The 23,666-nt window shown below is 42.0% G+C and overlaps 1 long non-coding RNA gene across 1 annotated transcript in view; it reads right to left on the bottom strand.

Annotated features, from left to right (window-relative positions):
* LOC141378427 (uncharacterized) overlaps positions 1-23,666 on the bottom strand; it is a 60,164-nt gene that overhangs the window by 29,757 nt on the left and 6,741 nt on the right. The window contains exon 2 of the long non-coding RNA XR_012393046.1: positions 16,431-16,498. This is a non-coding gene — a long non-coding RNA (uncharacterized lncRNA). The remainder of the gene's footprint in view (positions 1-16,430; positions 16,499-23,666) is intronic.

Genomic DNA, 23,666 nt, shown 5'->3' with positions numbered 1-23,666 from the left:
AGACAGTTGAAGAGGAGACAGATACAAACAGATGGAGAGATGACAGATACAGACAGATGGAGAGATGACAGACACAGACAGACGGAGAGATGACAGATACAGACAGATAGAGATGACCGATACAGACAGATGGAGAGATGACAGATACAGACAGACGGAGAGATGACAGATACAGACAGCTGGATAGAAAGATGACAGATACACAGACGGATGGAGAGATGACAGATACAGATAGACGGAGAGATGACAGATACAGAGAGATGGAGAGATGACAGATACAGACAAACGGAGAGATGAAAGATACAGACAGATGGAGAGATGACAGATACAGACAGATGGAGAGTTGACAGATACAGACAGACGGAGAGATGACAGATACAGACAGATGGAGAGATGGAGAGATACAAACAGACAGAAAGATGACAGATACAGACAGACGGAGAGATGGAGAGATACAGACAGACAGAGAGATGACAGATACAGACAGACGGATGGAGAGATGACAGATACAGACAGTCGAAGAGATGACAGTTACAGACAGTCGAAGAGATGACAGTTACAGACAGATAGAGAGAAGACAAAAACAGACAGACAGAGAGATGAAAGATACAGACAGACTGAGAGATGACAGATACAGACAGACGGAGAGATGACAGATACAGAGAAATGGAGAGATGACAAATACAGACAGATGGAGAGATGACAGATACAGACAGACGGAGAGATGACAGATACAGACAGACAGAGAGATGACAGACAGACAGACGGAGAGATGAAAGATACAGACAGATGGAGAGATGAGACACAGACAGACGGATGGAGAGATGACAAATACAGACAGACGTAGAAAAAACAGATACAAACAGATGGAGAGATGACAGATAAAGACAGATGGAGAGATGACAGATACAGACACAGAGAGATGACATACAGACAAATGGAGAGATGACAGATACAGTCAGACGAAGAGATGACAGATACAGACAGAGAAATGACAAATACAGACAGAAGGAGAGATAACAGATACAGACAGATGAAGAGTTGACAGATACAGATGGACAGATAGGTGACAGATACAGACAGACAGAGAGATGACAGATACAGACAGACGGATGGAGAGATGACAGATAAAGACTGACAGAGATGACAGATATAGACAGATGGAGAGATGACAGATACAGACAGATGGAGAGATAACAGATACAGGCAGATAGAGAGATGACAGATACAGACAGAGGGAGAGATGACAGATACAGACAGACAGACGGAGAGATGACAGATACAGACAGACAAAGAGATGACAGATACAGACAGAGAAATGACAGATATAGAGAGATGGAGAGATGACAGATAAAGTCAGACGGAGAGATGACAGACACAGACAGACAGAGATATGACAGATACAGACAGAGGGAGAGATGACAGATACAGACAGACAGACGGAGAGATGACAGATAAAGACAGACAAAGAGATGACAGATACAGACAGATGGAGAGATGACAGATACAGACATAAGGAGAAATGACAGATACAGACAGAAGGAGGTGACAGATACAGACAGATGGAGAGATGACAGATACAGGCAGATGGAGAGATGACAGATACAGACAGACGGAGATAACACATACAGACAGATAAAGAGATGACAGATACATACAGACAGCCGAATGGAGAGATGACAGATAAAGACAGACAAAGAGATGACAGATACAAACAGACGGAGAGATGACAGATACAGACAGATGGAGAGATGAAAGATACAGATACAGACAGACAGACGGAGAGATGACAGATACAGACAGATGGAGATGACAGATACAGACAGATGGAGAGATGACAGATACAGACAGATGGAGAGATGACAGATACAGACAGATGACAGATACAGACAGACGGAGAGATGACTGATACAGACAGATGGAGAAATGACAGATACAGACAGATGGAGAGATGACAGATACAGACAGACGGAGAGATAACAGATACAGACAGACGGAGAGATGACAGATACAGACAGATGGAGAGATGACAGATACTGACAGATGGAGAGAGGACAGATACAGACAGACAGAGAGATGACAGATACGGACAGATGGAGAGATGACGGATACAGACAGACGGAGAGATAAAAGATACAGACAGACGGAGAGATGACAGATACAGACAGATGGAGAGATGACAGATACAGACAGACGGAGAAAACAGATACAGACAGACGAAGAGATGACAGATTCAGACAGACGGAGAGATGACAGATACGGACAGATGGAGAGATGATGGATACAGACAGACGAAGAGAAAACAGATACAAACAGACAGAAATAATTGATACAGGCAGACAGAGAGATGACAGAGAAAGACAGAAGAAGAGATGGATGAAGAGATGACAGATACAGACAGATGGAGATGACAGATACAGACAGTTGAAGAGAAGACAGATACAGACAGACAGACGGAGAGATGACAGATAAAGACAGACAGAGATGACAGATACAGACAGATGGAGAGATGACAGATACAGACAGATGGAGAGATGACAGATACAGACAGATGGAGAGATTACAGATACAGACAGACAGAGAGATGAAAAATACAGACAGACGGACCGAGAGATGACATACAGACAGACGGAGAGATGACAGATACAGACAGACGGAGAGATGACAGATACAGAGAGATGGAGACATGACAGATACAACCAGATAGAGAGATGGAGAGATACATACAGACAGAAGGAGAGATGACAGATACAGAAAGAGGGAGAGATGACAGATACAGACAGACAGAGATGACAGATACAGACAGATGGAGAGATGACAGATAAAGACAGATGGAGAGATGACAGATACAGACAGAAGGAAAGATGACAGATACAGACAGACGGAGAGATGACAGATACAGACAGACGGAGAGATGACAGATACAGACAGCTGGATAGAAAGATGATAGATACACAGACGGATGGAGAGATGACAGATACAGACAAACGGAGAGATGAAAGATACAGACAGAGGGAGAGATTACAGATACAGACAGATGGAGAGATGACAGATACAGACAGACGGAGAGATGACAGATACAGATGGACAGATAGAGAAATGACAGGTACTGACAGACAGAGAGATCACAGATACAGACAGATGGAGAGATGACAGATAAAGACGGAGAAATGACAGATACAGACAGATGGAGAGATGAAAGATACAGACAGATGGAGAGATGACAGATACAGACAGATGGAGAGATGACAGATACAGACAGAAGGAGAGATGACAGATACAGACAGACAGAGAGATGACAGATACAGACAGCTGGATAGAAATATGACAGATACACAGACGGATGGAGAGATGACAGATACAGATAGACGGAGAGATGACAGATACAGAGAGATGGAGAGATGACAGATACAGACAAACGGAGAGATGAAAGATACAGACAGAGGGAGAGATTACAGATACAGACAGATGGAGAGATGACAGATACAGACAGACGGAGAGATGACAGATACAGATGGATAGATAGAGAGATGACAGGTACTGACAGACAGAGAGATCACAGATACAGAGAGATGGAGAGATGACAGATACAGACAAACGGAGAGATGAAAGATACAGACAGATGGAGAGATGGCAGATAAAGACGGAGAAATGACAGATACAGACAGATGGAGAGATGACAGATACAGACAGATGGAGAGATGAAAGATACAGACAGATGGAGAGATGACAGATACAGACCGACGGACCGAGAGATGAAATACAGACAGACGGAGAGATGAAAGATACGGACAGACGAAGAGATGACAGATACAGACAGATGGAGAGATGGCAGATAAAGACAGACGAAGAGAGAAAAGATACAAACAGACAAAAATGATAGATAAAGACAGACGGAGAGATGACAGATACAGACAGACAGAGAGATGACAGAGAGAGACAGAGGGAGAGATGGATGGAGAGATGACAGATGCAGACAGATGGAGAGATGACAGATACAGACAGATGGAGAGATGACAGATACAGACAGATGGAGAGAAGACAGAAACAGACAGATGGAGAGATGAAAGATACAGTCAGACGGAGAGATGAAAGATACAGACAGACGGAGAGATGACAGATACAGACAGACAGAGAGATGACAGATACAGACAGACGGATGGAGAGATGACAAATACAGACAGTCGAAGAGATGACAGTTACAGACAGAAGGAGAGAAGACAGAAACAGACAGATGGAGAGATGAAAGATACAGACAGACTGAGAGATGACAGATACAGACAGACGGAGAGATGACAGATACAGAGAGATGAAGATGACAAATACAGACAGATGGAGAGATGACAGATACATACAGACAGACGGATGGAGAGATGACAGATACAGACTGACGGAGATGACAGATACAGACAGACAGAGAGATGACAGACAGACAGACGGAGAGATGAAAGATACAGACAGATGGAGAGATGAGAGACACAGACAGACGGATGGAGAGATGACAAATACAGACAGACGTAGAAATAACAGATACAGACAGATGGAGAGATGACAGATACAGACAAATGGAGAGATGACAGATACAGATGGAGAGATGACAGATACAGTCAGACGTAGAGATGACAGATACAGACAGAGAAATGACAAATACAGACAAAAGGAGAGATGACAGATACAGACAGATGGAGAGATGACAGATACAGACAGACGGAGAGATAACAGATACAGACAGATGGACAGATGACAGATACAGATGGACAGATAGATGACAGATACAGACAGACAGAGAGATGACAGATACAGACAGACAGAGATGACAGATATAGACAGATGGAGAGATGACAGATACAGACAGATGGAGAGATAACAGATACAGGCAGATGGAGAGATGACATACACAGACAGACGGAGATAACAGATACAGACAGACAAAGAGATGACAGATATAGACAGATGGAGAGATGACAGATAAAGACAGACGGAGAGATGACAGATACAGACAGACGGAGAGATGACAGATACAGACAGAGGGAGAGATGACAGATACAGACAGACAGACGGAGAGATGACAGATAAAGACAGACAGATGACAGATACAGACAGATGGAGAGATGACAGATACAGACATATGGAGAGATGACAGATACAGACAGATGGAGATGACATATACAGACAGATGGAGAGATGACAGATACAGGCAGATGAAGAGATGACAGATACAGACAGACGGAGAGATAACACATACAGACAGATGGAGAGGTGACAGATAAAGACAAAGAGATGACAGATACAGACAGAGAAATGACAGATATAGACAGATGGAGAGATGACAGATAAAGACAGACGGAGAGATGACAGATACAGACAGACGGAGAGATGACAGATACAGACAGAGGGAGAGATGACAGATACAGACAGATGGAGAGATGACAGATACAGACAGATGGAGAGATGACAGATAGAGACAGATGGAGAGATGACAGATACAGACAGATGGAGAGATGACAGATACAGACAGATGGAGAGATGACAGATACAGACAGACGGAGAGATAACAGATACAGACAGACGGAGAGATGACAGATACAGACAGATGGAGAGATGAAAAATACAGACAGACGGACCGAGAGGTGACAGATACAGACAGACGGATGGAGAGATGACAGATACAGACAGTCGAAGAGATGACAGTTACAGACAGAAGGAGAGAAGACAGAAACAGACAGATGGAGAGATGAAAGATACAGACAGACTGAGAAATGACAGATACAGACAGACGGAGAGATGACAGATACAGAGAGATGGAGATGACAAATACAGACAGATGGAGAGAGTATAGATACATACAGACAGACGGATGGAGAGATGACAGATACAGACAGACGGAGATGACAGATACAGACAGACAGAGAGATGACAGACAGACAGACGGAGAGATGAAAGATACAGACAGATGGAGAGATGAGAGACACAGACAGACGGATGGAGAGATGACAAATACAGACAGACGTAGAAATAACAGATACAGACAGATGGAGCGATGACAGATACAGACAAATTGAGATATGACAGATACAGATGGAGAGATGACAGATACAGTCAGACGTAGAGATGACAGATACAGACAGACGGAGAGATAACAGATACAGACAGATGGACAGATGACAGATACAGATGGACAGATAGATGACAAATACAGACAGACAGAGAGATGACAGATACAGACAGACGGATGAAGAGATGACAGATAAAGACAGAGAGAGATGACAGATATAGACAGATAGAGAGATGACAGATACAGACAGATGGAGAGATAACAGATACAGGCAGATGGAGAGATGACATACACAGACAGACGGAGATAACAGATACAGACAGACAAAGAGATGACAGATACAGACAGAGAAATGACAGATATAGACAGATGGAGAGATGACAGATAAAGACAGACGGAGAGATGACAGATACAGACAGACGGAGAGATGACAGATAGAGACAGAGGGAGAGATGACAGATACAGAAAGACAGACGGAGAGGTGACAGATAAAGACAGACAGATGACAGATACAGACAGATGGAGAGATGACAGATTCAGACATATGGAGAGATGACAGATACAGACAGATGGAGATGACAGATACAGACAGATGGAGAGATGACAGATACAGGCAGATGGAGAGATGACAGATACAGACAGACGGAGAGATAACACATACAGACAGATGAAGAGATGATAGATACATACAGACAGCCGAATGGAGAGATGACAGATAAAGACAGACGAAGAGATGACAGATACAAACAGACGGAGAGATGACAGATACAGACAGATGGAGAGATGGAGAGATACAAACAGACAGAAAGATGACAGATACAGACAGACGGAGAGATGGAGAGATACAGACAGACAGAGAGATGACAGATACAGACAGACGGATGGAGAGATGACAGATACAGACAGTCGAAGAGATGACAGTTACAGACAGATGGAGAGAAGACAAAAACAGACAGACAGAGAGATGAAAGATACAGACAGACTGAGAGATGACAGATACAGACAGACGGAGAGATGACAGATACAGAGAAATGGAGAGATGACAAATACAGACAGACGTAGAAAAAACAGATACAAACAGATGGAGAGATGACAGATAAAGACATATGGAGAGATGACAGATACAGACACAGAGAGATGACATACAGACAAATGGAGAGATGACAGATACAGTCAGAGGAAGAGATGACAGATACAGACAGAGAAATGACAAATACAGACAGAAGGAGAGATAACAGATACAGACAGAAGGAGAGTTGACAGATACAGATGGACAGATAGATGACAGATACAGACAGACAGAGAGATGACAGATACAGACAGACGGATGGAGAGATGACAGATAAAGACTGACAGAGATGACAGATATAGACAGATGGAGAGATGACAGATACAGACAGATGGAGAGATAACAGATACAGGCAGATAGAGAGATGACAGATACAGACAGAGGGAGAGATGACAGATACAGACAGACAAAGAGATGACAGATACAGACAGAGAAATGACAGATATAGAGAGATGGAGAGATGACAGATAAAGTCAGACGGAGAGATGACAGACACAGACAGACAGAGAGATGACAGATACAGACAGACGGAGAGATGACAGATACAGACAGATGGAGAGATGACAGATACAGATACAGACAGACAGACGGAGAGATGACAGATACAGACAGATGGAGATGACAGATACTGACAGATGGAGAGATGACAGATACAGACAGATGGAGAGATGACAGATACAGACAGATGACAGATACAGACAGACGGAGAGATGACTGATACAAACAGATGGAGAAATGACAGATACAGGCAGATGGAGAGATGACAGATACAGACAGATGGAGAGATGACAGATACTGACAGATGGAGAGAGGACAGATACAGACAGACAGAGAGATGACAGATACGGACAGATGGAGAGATGACGGATACAGACAGACGGAGAGATAACAGATACAGACAGACGGAGAGATGACAGATACAGACAGATGGAGAGATGACAGATACAGACAGACGGAGAAAACAGATACAGACAGACGAAGACATGACAGATTCAGACAGACGGAGAGATGACAGATACGGACAGATGGAGAGATGACGGATACAGACAGATGAAGAGAAAACAGATACAAACAGACAGAAATAATAGATACAGGCAGACAGAGAGATGACAGAGAAAGACAGAAGAAGAGATGGATGAAGAGATGACAGATACAGACAGATGGAGATGACAGATACAGACAGACGGAGAGATGACAGATACAGACAGACAGACGGAGAAATGACAGATAAAGACAGACAGAGATGACAGATACAGACAGATGGAGAGATGACAGATACAGACAGATGGAGAGATGACAGATACAGACAGATGGAGAGATGACAGATACAGACAAATGGAGAGATGACAGATACAGACAGACGGAGAGATGACAGATACAGACAGATGGAGAGATGACAGATACAGACAGATGGAGAGATGACAGATAAAGACAGACAGAGATGACAGATACAGACAGATGGAGAGATGACAGATACAGACAGATGGAGAGATGACAGATAAAGACAGACAGAGATGACAGATACAGACAGATGGAGAGATGACAGATACAGACAGATGGAGAGATGACAGATACAGGCAGACGGAGAGATGACAGATACAGACAGACGGAGATAACAGATACAGACAGCCGGATGGAGATATGACAGATAAAGACAGACGAAGAGATGACAGATACAAACAGACGGAGAGATGACAGATACAGACAGATGGAGAGATGACAGATACAGACAGACAGACGGAGAGATGACAGATACAGACAGATGGAGAGATGACAGATACAGACAGATGGAGATGACAGATACAGACAGATGGAGAGATGACAGATACAGACAGATGGAGAGATGACAGATACAGACAGACGGAGAGATGACAGATCCAGACAGATGGAGAGATGACAGATACAGACAGACGGAGAGATGACAGATATAGACAGACGGAGAGATGACAGATACGGACAGACGAAGAAAAACAGATACAAACAGACAGAAATAATAGATAAAGACAGACGGAGAGATGACAGAAAAAGACAGAAGAAGAGATGGATGAAGAGATGACAGATACAGACAGATGGAGAGATGACAGATACAGACAGATGGAGAGATGACAGATACAGACAGATGGAGAGATTACAGATACAGACAGACAGAGAGATGAAAAATACAGACAGACGGACCGAGAGATGACATACAGACAGACGGAGAGATGACAGATACAGACAGACGGAGAGATGACAGATACAGAGAGATGGAGACATGACAGATACAACCAGATAGAGAGATGGAGAGATACATACAGACAGAAGGAGAGATGACAGATACAGAAAGAGGGAGAGATGACAGATACAGACAGACAGAGATGACAGATACAGACAGATGGAGAGATGACAGATAAAGACAGATGGAGAGATGACAGATACAGACAGAAGGAAAGATGACAGATACAGACAGACGGAGAGATGACAGACACAGACAGACGGAGAGATGACAGATACAGACAGATAGATGACCGATACAGACAGATGGAGAGATGACAGATACAGACAGACGGAGAGATGACAGATACAGACAGCTGGATAGAAAGATGATAGATACACAGACGGATGGAGAGATGACAGATACAGATAGACGGAGAGATGACAGATACAGAGAGATGGAGAGATGACAGATACAGACAAACGGAGAGATGAAAGATACAGACAGAGGGAGAGATTACAGATACAGACAGATGGAGAGATGACAGATACAGACAGACGGAGAGATGACAGATACAGATGGACAGATAGAGAAATGACAGGTACTGACAGACAGAGAGATCACAGATACAGACAGATGGAGAGATGACAGATAAAGACGGAGAAATGACAGATACAGACAGATGGAGAGATGACAGATACAGACAGACGGAGAGATGAAAGATACAGACAGATGGAGAGATGACAGATACAGACAGATGGAGAGATGACAGATACAGACAGAAGGAGAGATGACAGATACAGACAGAAGGAGAGATGACAGATACAGACAGAGGGAGAGATTACAGATACAGAAAGACGGAGAGATGACAGATACAGACAGACAGATGGAGAGATGACAGATACAGACAGATGGAGAGATGACAGATACAGACAGATGGAGAGATGACAGATACAGACAGAAGGAGAGATGACAGATACAGACAGACAGAGAGATGACAGATACAGACAGACACATGGAGAGATGACAGATACAGACAGCCGGAGAGATGACAGATACAGATGGACAGATAGAGAAATGACAGGTACTGACAGACAGAGAGATCACAGATACAGACAGATGGAGAGATGACAGATAAAGACGGAGAAATGACAGATACAGACAGATGGAGAGATGACAGATACAGACAGACGGAGAGATGAAAGATACAGACAGATGGAGAGATGACAGATACAGACAGATGGAGAGATGACAGATACAGACAGAAGGAGAGATGACAGATACAGACAGAAGGAGAGATGACAGATACAGACAGAGGGAGAGATTACAGATACAGAAAGACGGAGAGATGACAGATACAGACAGACAGATGGAGAGATGACAGATACAGACAGATGGAGAGATGACAGATACAGACAGATGGAGAGATGACAGATACAGACAGAAGGAGAGATGACAGATACAGACAGACAGAGAGATGACAGATACAGACAGACACATGGAGAGATGACAGATACAGACAGCCGGAGAGATGACAGATACAGACAGCTGGATAGAAATATGACAGATACACAGACGGATGGAGAGATGACAGATACAGATAGACGGAGAGATGACAGATACAGAGAGATGGAGAGATGACAGATACAGACAAACGGAGAGATGAAAGATACAGACAGAGGGAGAGATTACAGATACAGACAGATGGAGAGATGACAGATACAGACAGACGGAGAGATGTCAGATACAGATGGACAGATAGAGAGATGACAGGTACTGACAGACAGAGAGATCACAGATACAGAGAGATGGAGAGATGACAGATACAGACAAACGGAGAGATGAAAGATACAGACAGATGGAGAGATGGCAGATAAAGACGGAGAAATGACAGATACAGACAGATGGAGAGATGACAGATACAGACAGATGGAGAGATGAAAGATACAGACAGATGGAGAGATGACAGATACAGACCGACGGACCGAGAGATGAAATACAGACAGACGGAGAGATGAAAGATACGGACAGACGAAGAGATGACAGATACAGACAGATGGAGAGATGGCAGATAAAGACAGACGAAGAGAGAAAAGATACAAACAGACAAAAATGATAGATAAAGACAGACGGAGAGATGACAGATACAGACAGACAGAGAGATGACAGAGAGAGACAGAGGGAGAGATGGATGGAGAGATGACAGATGCAGACAGATGGAGAGATGACAGATACAGACAGATGGAGAGATGAAAGATACAGACAGATGGAGAGAAGACAGAAACAGACAGATGGAGAGATGAAAGATACAGACAGACGGAGAGATGAAAGATACAGTCAGACGGAGAGATGAAAGATACAGAGAGACGAAGAGATGACAGATACAGACAGATGGAGAGATGACAGATACAGACAGATGGAGAGATGAAAGATACAGACAGACGGAGAGATGACAGATACAGACAGACAGAGAGATGACAGATACAGACAGACGGAGAGATGACAGATACATACAGACAGACGGATGGAGAGATGACAGATACAGACAGACGGAGATGACAGATACAGACAGACAGAGAGATGACAGACAGACAGACAGAGAGATGAAAGATACAGACAGATGGAGAGATGAGAGACACAGACAGACGGATGGAGAGATGACAAATACAGACAGACGTAGAAATAACAGATACAGACAGATGGAGAGATGACAGATACAGACAAATGGAGAGATGACAGATACAGATGGAGAGATGACAGATAAAGTCACACGTAGAGATGACAGATACAGACAGATGGAGAGATGACAGATACAGACAGACGGAGAGATAACAGATACAGACAGATGGACAGATGACAGATACAGATGGACAGATAGATGACAGATACAGACAGACAGAGAGATGACAGATACAGACAGACAGAGATGACAGATATAGACAGATGGAGAGATGACAGATACAGACAGATGGAGAGATAACAGATACAGGCAGATGGAGAGATGACATACACAGACAGACGGAGATAACAGATACAGACAGACAAAGAGATGACAGATACAGACAGAGAAATGACAGATATAGACAGATGGAGAGATGACAGAAAAAGACAGACGGAGAGATGACAGATACAGACAGACGGAGAGATGACAGATACAGACAGAGGGAGAGATGACAGATACAGACAGACAGTCGGAGAGATGACAGATAAAGACAGACAGATGACAGATACAGACAGATGGAGAGATGACAGATACAGACATATGGAGAGATGACAGATACAGACAGATGGAGATGACAGATACAGACAGACGGAGAGATAACACATACAGACAGATGGAGAGATGACAGATAAAGACAGACAAAGAGATGACAGATACAGACAGAAAAATGACAGATATAGACAGATGGAGAGATGACAGATAAAGACAGACGGAGAGATGACAGATACAGACAGAGGGAGAGATGACAGATACAGACAGATGGAGAGATGACAGATACAGACAGATGGAGAGATCACAGATACAGACAGACGGAGAGATGACTGATACAGACAGATGGAGAGATGACAGATACAGACAGATGGAGAGATAACAGATACAGACAGACGGAGAGATGACAGATACAGACAGATGGAGAGATGACAGATACAGACAGATGGAGAGATAACAGATACAGACAGACGGAGAGATAACAGATACAGACAGACGGAGAGATGACAGATACAGACAGATGGAGAGATGACAGATACAGACAGATGGAGAGATGACAGATACAGACATATGGAGAGATGACAGATACAGACAGATGGAGATGACAGATACAGACAGATGGAGAGATGACAGATACAGGCAGATGGAGAGATGACAGATACAGACAGACGGAGAGATAACACATACAGACAGATGGAGAGATGACAGATACATACAGACAGCCGAATGGAGAGATGACAGATGAAGACAGACGAAGAGATGACAGATACAAACAGACGGAGAGATGACAGATACAGACAGATGGAGAGATGACAGATACAGACAGACAGACGGAGAGATGACAGATACAGACAGATGGAGAGATGACAGATACAGACAGATGGAGAGATGACAGATACAGACAGATGGAGAGATGACAGATACAGACAGATGGAGAGATGACAGATACAGACAGATGGAGAGATCACAGATACAGACAGACGGAGAGATTACTGATACAGACAGATGGAGAGATGACAGATACAGACAGATGGAGAGATGACAGATACAGACAGATGGAGAGATAACAGATACAGACAGACGGAGAGATGACAGATACAGACAGATGGAGAGATGACAGATACAGACAGATGGAGAGATGAAAAATACAGACAGACGGACCGAGAGATGACAGATACAGACAGACGGAGAGATGACAGATACAAACAGATGGAGAGATCACAGATACAGACAGACGGAGAGATGACTGATACAGACAGATGGAGAGATGACAGATACAGACAGATGGAGAGATGACGGATACAGACAGACGGAGATAATAGATACAGAGAGACGGAGAGATGACAGATACAGACAGATGGAGAGATGACAGATACAGACAGATGGAGAGATGACGGATACAGACAGACAGAGATAACAGATACAGACAGACGGAGAGATGACAGATACAGACAGATGGAGAGATGACAGATACAGACAGACGGAGAGAAAACAGATACAGACAAACGAAGAGATGACAGATACAGACAGACGGAGAGATGACAGATACGGACAGACGAAGAGAAAACAGATACAAACAGACAGAAATAATAGATACAGGCAGACAGAGAGATGACAGAGAAAGACAGAAGAAGAGATGGATGAAGAGATGACAGATACAGACAGATGGAGATGACAGATACAGACAGATGGAGAGATGACAGATACAGACAGAAGGAAATGACAGATACAGACAGATGGAGAGATGACAGATACAGACAGAAGGAAATGACAGATACAGACAGATGGAGAGATGACAGATACAGACAGACATATGGAGAGATGACAGATACAGACAGATGGAGAGATGACAGACACAGACAGAAGGAAATGACAGATACAGACAGATGGAGAGATGACAGATACAGACAGTTGAAGAGAAGACAGATACAGACAGACGGAGAGATGACAGATACAGACAGACGGAGAGATGACAGATACAGACAGACAGACGGAGAGATGACAGATAAAGACAGACAGAGAGATGACAGATACAGACAGATGGAGAGATGACAGATACAGACAGATGGAGAGATGACAGATACAGACAGATGGAGAGATGACAGATACAGACAGATGGAGATGACAGATACAGACAGACGGAGAGATGACAGATACAGGCAGATGGAGAGATGACAGATACAGACAGATGGAGAGATGACAGATACATACAGACAGCCGGATGGAGAGATGACAGATAAAGACAGACGAAGAGATGACAGATACAAACAGACGGAGAGATGACAGATACAGACAGATGGAGAGATGACAGATACAGACAGACAGATGGAGAGATGACAGATACAGACAGATGGAGAGATGACAGATACAGACAGATGGAGAGATGACAGATACAGACAGATGGAGAGATGACAGATACAGACAGACGGAGAGATGACAGATACAGACAGATGGAGAGATGACAGATACAGACAGACGGAGAGATGACAGATACAGACAGATGGAGAGATGACAGATACAGACAGACGGAGAGAAAACAGATACAGACAGACGGAGAGATCACAGATACAGACAGACGGAGAGATGACAGATACGGACAGATGAAGAAAAACAGATACAAACAGACAGAAATAATAGATAAAGACAGACGGAGAGATGACAGATACGGACAGACGAAGAGAAAACAGATACAAACAGACAGAAATAATAGATACAGACAGACAGAGAGATGACAGAGAAAGACAGAAGAAGAGATGGATGAAGAGATGACAGATACAGACAGATGGAGAGATGACAGATACAGACAGAAGGAAATGACAGATACAGACAGACGGAGAGATGACAGATACAGACAGTTGAAGAGAAGACATACAGACAGATGGAGAGATGACAGACACAGACAGACGGAGATGACAGATACAGACAGATAGAGAGATGACAGATACAGACAGACGGAAAGATGACAGATAGAGACAACCGAAGAGAAGACAGATACAGACAGAGAGAGATGACAGACAAAGAAAGACAGAGATGGCATATACAGACAGATGGATAGATGACAGATACAGACAGACGGAGAGAAGACAGAAACAGACAGACGGAGAGATGACAGATACAGTCAGACGAAGAGATGACAGATACAGAGAGATGGAGACATGACAGATACAACCAGATAGAGAGATGGAGAGATACATACAGACAGAAGGAGAGATGACAGATACAGACAGATGGAGAGATGACAGATACAGACAGATGGAGAGATGACAGATACAGACAGATGGAGAGATGACAGATACAGACAGAAGGAAAGATGACAGATACAGACAGACGGAGAGATGACAGATGCAGACAGTTGAAGAGAAGACAGATACAAACAGATGGAGAGATGACAGATACAGACAGATGGAGAGATGACAGACACAGACAGACGGAGAGATGACAGATACAGACAGATAGATGACCGATACAGACAGATGGAGAGATGACAGATACAGACAGAAAGAGAAATGAGAGATACAGACGGAAAGATGACAGATAGATACAACCGAAGAGAAGACAGATACAGACAGAGAGAAATGACAGATAAAGACAGAGATGGCATATATAGACAGATGGAGAGAAGACAGAAACAGACAGACAGAGATGAAAGATACAGTCAGACGAAGAGATGACAGATACAGAGAGATGGAGACATGACAGATACAGACAGATGGAGAGATGGAGAGATACATACAGAGAGAAGGAGAGATGACAGATACAGACAGAGGGAGAGATGACAGATACAGGCAGAGGGAGAGATGACAGGTACTGACAGACAGAGAGATGACAGATACAGACAGATGGAGAGATGACAGATAAAGACAGATGGAGAGATGACAGTGCGTATTTCATGTACTCATACCAAGAACAATTAGTTGTGGGCTCCCGGGTGTATTGTTTGTTGCATGATTGTGTGGCTGCGTAGCGCACCTAAATAAAAGAAATAAAAACATTAACATTTTTACAGTGACATAGCTTTAAAAAAGAAGACAAAGAAGGTCAACCCTTGAAAACTCTGCCCTCTTTCAAATGTGTCTTTAGATGAGAAAGCAATGTAGTCAGATCCTCACAATGCACAGTTCAACATTCAACATGACAGTTTAAATCAGTACTTTATTTATTGGTCAGCCTTGTGCATTATCAGTTCTGTTAATCACTCTAGGCAAAAGATCTTTTTTGTTTTTACCCATTATGCTTTGCGTGTTTGTGCAAGGAGAATGCTAAAAACTTCCAGTCGGTAGCTGATGCGTATAAACCAGGGGTGTCCAAACTCTGTCCTGGAGGGCCGGTATCCTGCAGATTTTAGCTCCAACTTGCCTCAACACACCTACAAGGATGTTTCTAGAAAGCCTAGTAAGAGCTTGATTAGCTAGACCAGGTGTGTCTGATTTGGGGTTGGAACTAAACTTTGCAGGACACCGGCCCTCCAGGAACGAGTCTGGACATGCCTGGTATAAACATTTGTTACATTTTGACAGCTTTGAAATTATCATTTTAATCTATTTGACCTGCTTTTATCATCTTTGAACTAAAACTGTTGTCGATTAACGTCACCTCCTGGACTGATCATTTAAAAAAAAATGTGATCTAATGGGATGGAAAACAACAGCTGTGAGGCATTTTCCCCTCATTGTCAGACGGCATCTTGTGCCGTTTAAATGAAGCCTCATCATCGCTAAAGTCAATATTTTCTCTTTCTTTTAAACATATAACCAACCCAAACTGATGCTGTGTTCACAACAGACGCGGAACTCACCGATAAATCGTGCTATTGAACAGTTGAGTTTACTCGCTTCATTCGCGCGTCAAACTCCACCTCATTCGCACATCAAACTCCGCCTTATTCGCGCATCAAACCCCACTTCATTCGCGCATCAAGTCAGCTCCATTCACGCGTCAAATTCACTTCAGAACAGACACGGATTCGCGTGATGGGCAGGGCTTCTGTCTGCCCAGTGACTTTTGCTAAATGTCTAACATGAACAGTGCTTATGTTCTTTTTGAAGACTGAAAAACAGCGTTGATACGTTTAGGGCCGTGTCTGAGTCCACTAGATCCTTTCAGAGGTGCATTCAGCTCTGTGAGCTCAAACTCCTCCAGAAACTTAACCTGGATGATAGAGGCATTCAGTGGTGCTTCTGGCTGAGCCGAGTCCAGTTTGATGATCTGTTGTGTTGGCATGAAGATTTTCCCCAGGACACCAACATCAGGCGCTACGTCACAATCACGCCCCCAGAATAGAATGTTCCTGATTGGTTAACGCAGTGCAAATGACCGTTGAGTTCAGATTTTTGCACTCGAGCAACTCGAGCGAAACGCGCATTAATCTTATATATATATATAAGATGGAAACAAAATGAATAAACTCTTAAAACTCTCACTCTTCCCCATGCCTTGACAGTTGAATATCCCACAATGCCTCAGGAGATTTGAAATTGTCATGTGACCGCAGAAATCACACATTTTACAGCAAAGTGCTGTATTATTAGAAAAAACAGTCAGCTGCTGTAAAAAAATGCTGTAATTTTTACAGCCATTTGTTACAGTGTAGGTGATTGCTAAGGTTTTGCTACGCAGTTGCTAAGGTGTTGCTAGGCAGTTGCTAGGGTGTTCTGAGTGGTTGCTAAGGCATTGCTAGGTGATTGCTAAGGTTTTGCAAGGCAGTTGCTAACATAAATTACCATGGTTCTAGAATGAATTAGCGTGTTGCTATCATGTTTCTAGCATAAATTAGCATGTTGTTAGCATGATTCTAGTATGAATTTGCATGTTGCTAGCATGTTTCCAATATAAACTAGTATGTTGTTAGCATGAATTAGCATGTTCATAGTATGGATTGGTATGTCCTTAGTTAAAGTCAATGGCAGTTTTTTTTACAATGGAAGTCTATAGAACAGTTGCTAAGGAGTCGTAAGTGGTTGCTACGGTGTGGCTTGTAATTTGAAAGGTCATCAGCGATTGGCAGATTAGTAGTCTGAGTTAAATTAGCCCAATCTTAAATCTGTACGTCATGAGATCAGAAAGTTTGGTCCAATGTTAAGTCAGTGGAACTTTTCCTACATTACCATATAAGTTTTTTGGAAAACCGTAAGTTGGATCAGTTGGATAAGATAGAGCAACCCAAGTCAAAGCAGTTTGGAGGTTTATAGTAAGTTTGGTGGTTGTAGTATAACCGATCTAGGAGGAGATGCATATAGAAATTAGTCTCAGAAGAAGAAGACGGAAGAATAATATGTTTACGTAGTATAATAGTATGTTGACTTTCTAAAGCCGCCATAATAATCACAAACTGAATGTTTTTATCTTCTAAATGTGCAGTTTGTCAATGTTTTGTAGCACACTAGCTTATAGATATGTTTAACACCAAAACTCAGATAATAACATCCACAAAACTTTATTTTAGCTTCACAGCACCTTTAAAGCCATAAAGCAGGACCTATAATTGCAGACCATAGCACATTAGTCCACCATTGTCGAGCATTCATGTATAAACATTGATATCTAAGAGCCTTGACTTTATTGCTAAGCTTCAACAATGGCATAGATCGAATCTGACCTGACCGCCAACAACAGCAGCGTATTGTTGTGCTGGAAATCTGTTATTAACAAGCTGTCGGGTATTTGTACTGACAGATTCTTTGTGAAGCCCTCACTTAGGAAGGCACGGTGTCAAGCTGAGCAAGTTTTTAATGAGAAATGCCAAACAAAAACACGGAGCGAGGAGGGGTACAGGTGCATGGCTGGAAGCGGTGGATGGCTCAATAGCCAGGAGAGAACATATCTGTGCTCAGGATCTCCTCTGATTATTGCCACACATCATCAGAGAAATGAAGCAACATCAACACAGGTGCACAGCAGAGGGTTATGGGAGCCGGTCTGACATGTTCTGTGAAAACTCGCACTGTTTTATTGCTGGGGATGCTCGCTGTGCCACGCCAAAATCCAGCAGCGGTAGATTATTTGATATGAAGCAGTCCATCAAAGCTGCAATACAAAAAAAGGAAATATTACACCAGAGAAATGACGATTGTTTTAAAGGGAACCTGCCTTTCTGGTTTTGAGAAAGACTTCAGAGAAAGAAAATAAGCTTGCTGCACAGTTGATGAAGTTGATTAAGGCAAAGAAATGATGTAATCCATTGCTAAGCTTCTTTATGTAGGAATGAACTGGAGACTTTCATTGAAAAACTCTTTAAAGTTGCAATGAAACAAAAATAGGGACTTTTTTTTTTTTTACTTGTGAAACAGATTTTTGGATAAGACAAATTGTAAGGCGGTATTGTGTAGTATTTACTCGTTGTCGATTGGATGTTTAAATGTGGGCCTGTTATTGGGATGTGGGTGGGTTTTGTGAGGTCATGGTATAAAGCAGTCCAAAGGCTCGCCAAAGGCAGCATTTTTCCAAGACATTTTTCCAGATTGAAACCCAAGCGATTTTCACTGGCGTTGAGCAAAAGAGTATGCAAAATCACTCCCTAGATGGCGCTACACATCTTTAAGCTTCTGACACACGCTTGTAACACAGAAGAAGAAGACAAAGTTGACATGCTTGTTGTTATGGATGTTCAAGCAGCAGCTCTGGCGCAGCAAAACAAAAAAACGAGTATGAGGCGTTTTTTTTAAAAAATGACGCTTTTGCACCTGCCGTTTTGTGTGTGGATGTGCACAATCACATTGAAACCCTTTATTTAGTCATGAGGCGTTAGACGTTGACTCAGTGTGCACAGGCCTTGAAGGCTCCTTCACACCGTGATGCTTTTCGTTTGTGTTTATCGTCTGCGTTTTACGAGACGTTTTTTTCCCATTCAAACCCAAGCGATTTTCAGTGCCGTCAAACAGAAGAGTATGCAAAATCACTCCTTGACGTTAGATGGCGATACACAACTTTAAACTTCCGACAGCAGCTTGTAACACAGAAGAAGAGGAAGAGAGGAACATCACACAATTGTTGTTAAAGCTCCAGCTCTAGCGATGAAGAAAATATTATTGTTCACCAGTGCAATAAGCAGCTTCACGTTCATATCACCTCTGGGCATCTTCTTCAATGTGCGCTCGCACTGACTGTTTTGCGCTTGAGCGCCTCCAAGTGCTGTTTACTGTAACTTCAGCACCTCCGTGCACGTGAACAAAAGTGTCGATCTGATTGGTGGAGAAGGCTTTAACTTGGCGTGTCAAATAAAAAAAAAAACGAGCATAAGGCGTTTTTTTTTTTAAATGATGCTTTTGCGCCTGGTGTTTTGCGCATTGTTGTGCATGATCACATTGACGCTCTCAACTGCTGTCACCAGCAGTTAAACGTCGACAGTAAACGCAAGCAAAAAACGTCTCAGTGTGCACAGGCCTTAAGTCACTTGAAAAGTCCTGCTCATGATACACAAAAATAAAAAGTTATAAAAACATGCATATCTCATGCCCAACAGTGCTCAGCATGAATCAGTAGACCCCTCAAAGATCTACATTTTAAATTAATATTTTCTGTAGGATCCTTTATAATCATATATTGTCTGGAACTAAAAAAGTTAGATTACAACACTCCAAATAATTTTTGTGGGAAAATCTTAAATACTCATGTATTAATTAATATTAAATTATTAATTATTATAATTTTTATTAAACAGGAACCAAGAAAAAAAATAAGAAAAACACATAAAAAATATATATTTACACACAACAGTTTTATCTGCTAAAGTAATCTCAGCACTTGTACAGTCTTTTCACCCTTCATACTCTGCCCACACAGTGACAGCAGATGAATAAACTCATATTTTAAACTCAAATATTGCAGACAACATAATGTACTTTTGAGGCTGTTTTAGGTGAGACTGTAGTTATTTAGATTGCATCTACGCAGTTTATTTATAAGGATAATGCCTATTTTAAACATTTACTATTTTGCAGATACAGTGTGTCAGCATCCATCAGCCTGTCATGCTGAGGAGAGCAAAGACGTTTGACGTTTCGCCACAAAATGGCAACAAAAACCGCATAATAAGCCCTTACTGAAGAAAAATAGCGTATTTTCTAACTACAGTGATTTTAACAATCAGTTTAACACTGGTAAGTGACTTCTCTCACTGAAGTCCATCTCTCTCTTTTGTATGTTGTAATGCTGTATTTTTACCACAGTCTGGTAGTGTTTCTGGTAGTTTTTACTTAGCTTTGGCTTTTTCATTGAGTAATTTTCTTTAATTAACCCACAAGGGTTAAGCCCAAAGGTACACGCATACTGTGATCATAACGTGTACAATGTATACTGTAAATATGCTGGGTTCTATACAATAAATTTGTGTTGGAACAATGTGAAGGAATTATGTTAACTTATTCATTTTTACACAATTAGGTGGATTGAACATAAAAATTAAGTTGTCCAAAAAATGTTTTGTTTCAGCTCATTTTAAATAAGTAGTTTGAACAAGGACGAAAGGATGAAAAGTCCTTCTTTTGTGTATGTGCAGCTCGCTTATGTACTCTGTATTGTTGGTTTGTCAACAAGATGTCAACACTAAACTGGGATATCGTTGTTTCATTCTGAAAAAAAAAAAATGAAGCAAGAAAATGAATGTAGATTATGAGTTTTATTCTCTCTGTGTTCCTTTTCTAAGTGGTCCAACAGAAACATTTTGCCTAAGGTAATTTTTAAAAAACTGTTCAAAAAGAAAAAGTTTACATTTTCTTTTCGTTCTTTGATTTTTTTTCTTTCTTTAAAGAAAAGTTTTTCTTTTTTTTTTGATTGGTCAGTGGCACATAAAGTTGAAGCTTAACAAAATCAAACGTGAAGATTCCAAAAAACTAGAGCTTACTTTTATTACCTTTTTCTCCAAAAAATATCCAGCATTGGCCTTTTCAATAAATACCTCAGCTACACAACAGTCCTAGGGTGTGTTCATTGATTTATATGGATACGCCTAAAAAATGTCTAACCCCAAATCCAATCGAAACATCATGAGCGCAGCTGAGAAAGCTTATAAACTCAGGTGAAGCACTGCAGGCATCAGCCGCTCGGAGCACTTCAGGGTCTGGAAGCAGACCTTCAGTATTGACAAACGTGACAGTTCCTCTTTATAATGAATATTATCTAGCCGCAGCTGTTCTAGATAACATACAAGAGGGCTTGATGTGTTGGCAGCTATGTACAAACAAGTGAGCGAAAGCTGCAATTGGAACGCTCTGTTATAAGCAACACGAGGACAACAACTCAAACCTAGATTGTGGTTTAGCAGTGTTGAATCGCGCCAAAAAAGCATTAGCGCCGACAGCACGTTTGCTTGCGTAAGCTGAAGGCTGATGGGGCAGGTCAGGGGAATGTGTTGTGTCATCTGTAGGCCCGAACGCGTCTACACCGCACTATAGACCTCAATCCATCATCGAGCTCATCATCTTCTCCTAATTAACCTTACTCCCCTGTGGAGAAAACCCAGCTGCAACATGCCCTCGTCCAATCAATCCAATCATCGACAAACCCACAGTGATCTGTGCTTCACACAGGTATGAATGAAGGTGTCAGACACTCTGATAATGGCTGGCTGTTGCAGGACTTATTGGTTAAGTTCAATGTGTTCACAAAATCACATCTGTAGAGCCGCCAAAGGGGAAACTCAGTTGGTTCTAGAAGGGTTAAGCTCAGCACCTTATTTCGATTATGACACTTAAACATTGATGCACATATTTGCATCTGGGATTAATGCATAGATATCAGATTTTGGATTATTAAAGTCTTGGATAATTCATTGATCAGAAGGAACATTCATTTTAAGCAATACTTTTTTGTGCAGGGTCAAATACTTATACACAAATTTCTGAGTATATACAAACTCTGATGCCCGTACCATTAAACCAACATACTTTTAATTATGTAAAGAGTAACTGATAACAGGCTCTTGAATATTAAAGAATAATGCACATCTGAGGTAGTGATGTGGCCATGATGCATGATGTTTTTTTTCTATTAATTTAATAGACTTTAGTCAATTATTACATGTATTGCATGATTAACGCACTAAATATATTGTTCAGATGTTATTTTGTACATTTTTGTATTTTATGTACAGTATGTGTGTGTATGTATGCATATATACAGTTGACGTCAGAATTATTAGCCC

Source organism: Danio rerio, chromosome 17, assembly GCF_049306965.1.
Source record: "Danio rerio strain Tuebingen ecotype United States chromosome 17, GRCz12tu, whole genome shotgun sequence".
Lineage (NCBI taxonomy): Eukaryota > Metazoa > Chordata > Actinopteri > Cypriniformes > Danionidae > Danio > Danio rerio.
Note: the sequence above shows the minus strand (reverse complement) of the source record. Positions and strands in the feature narration are given on the sequence as shown.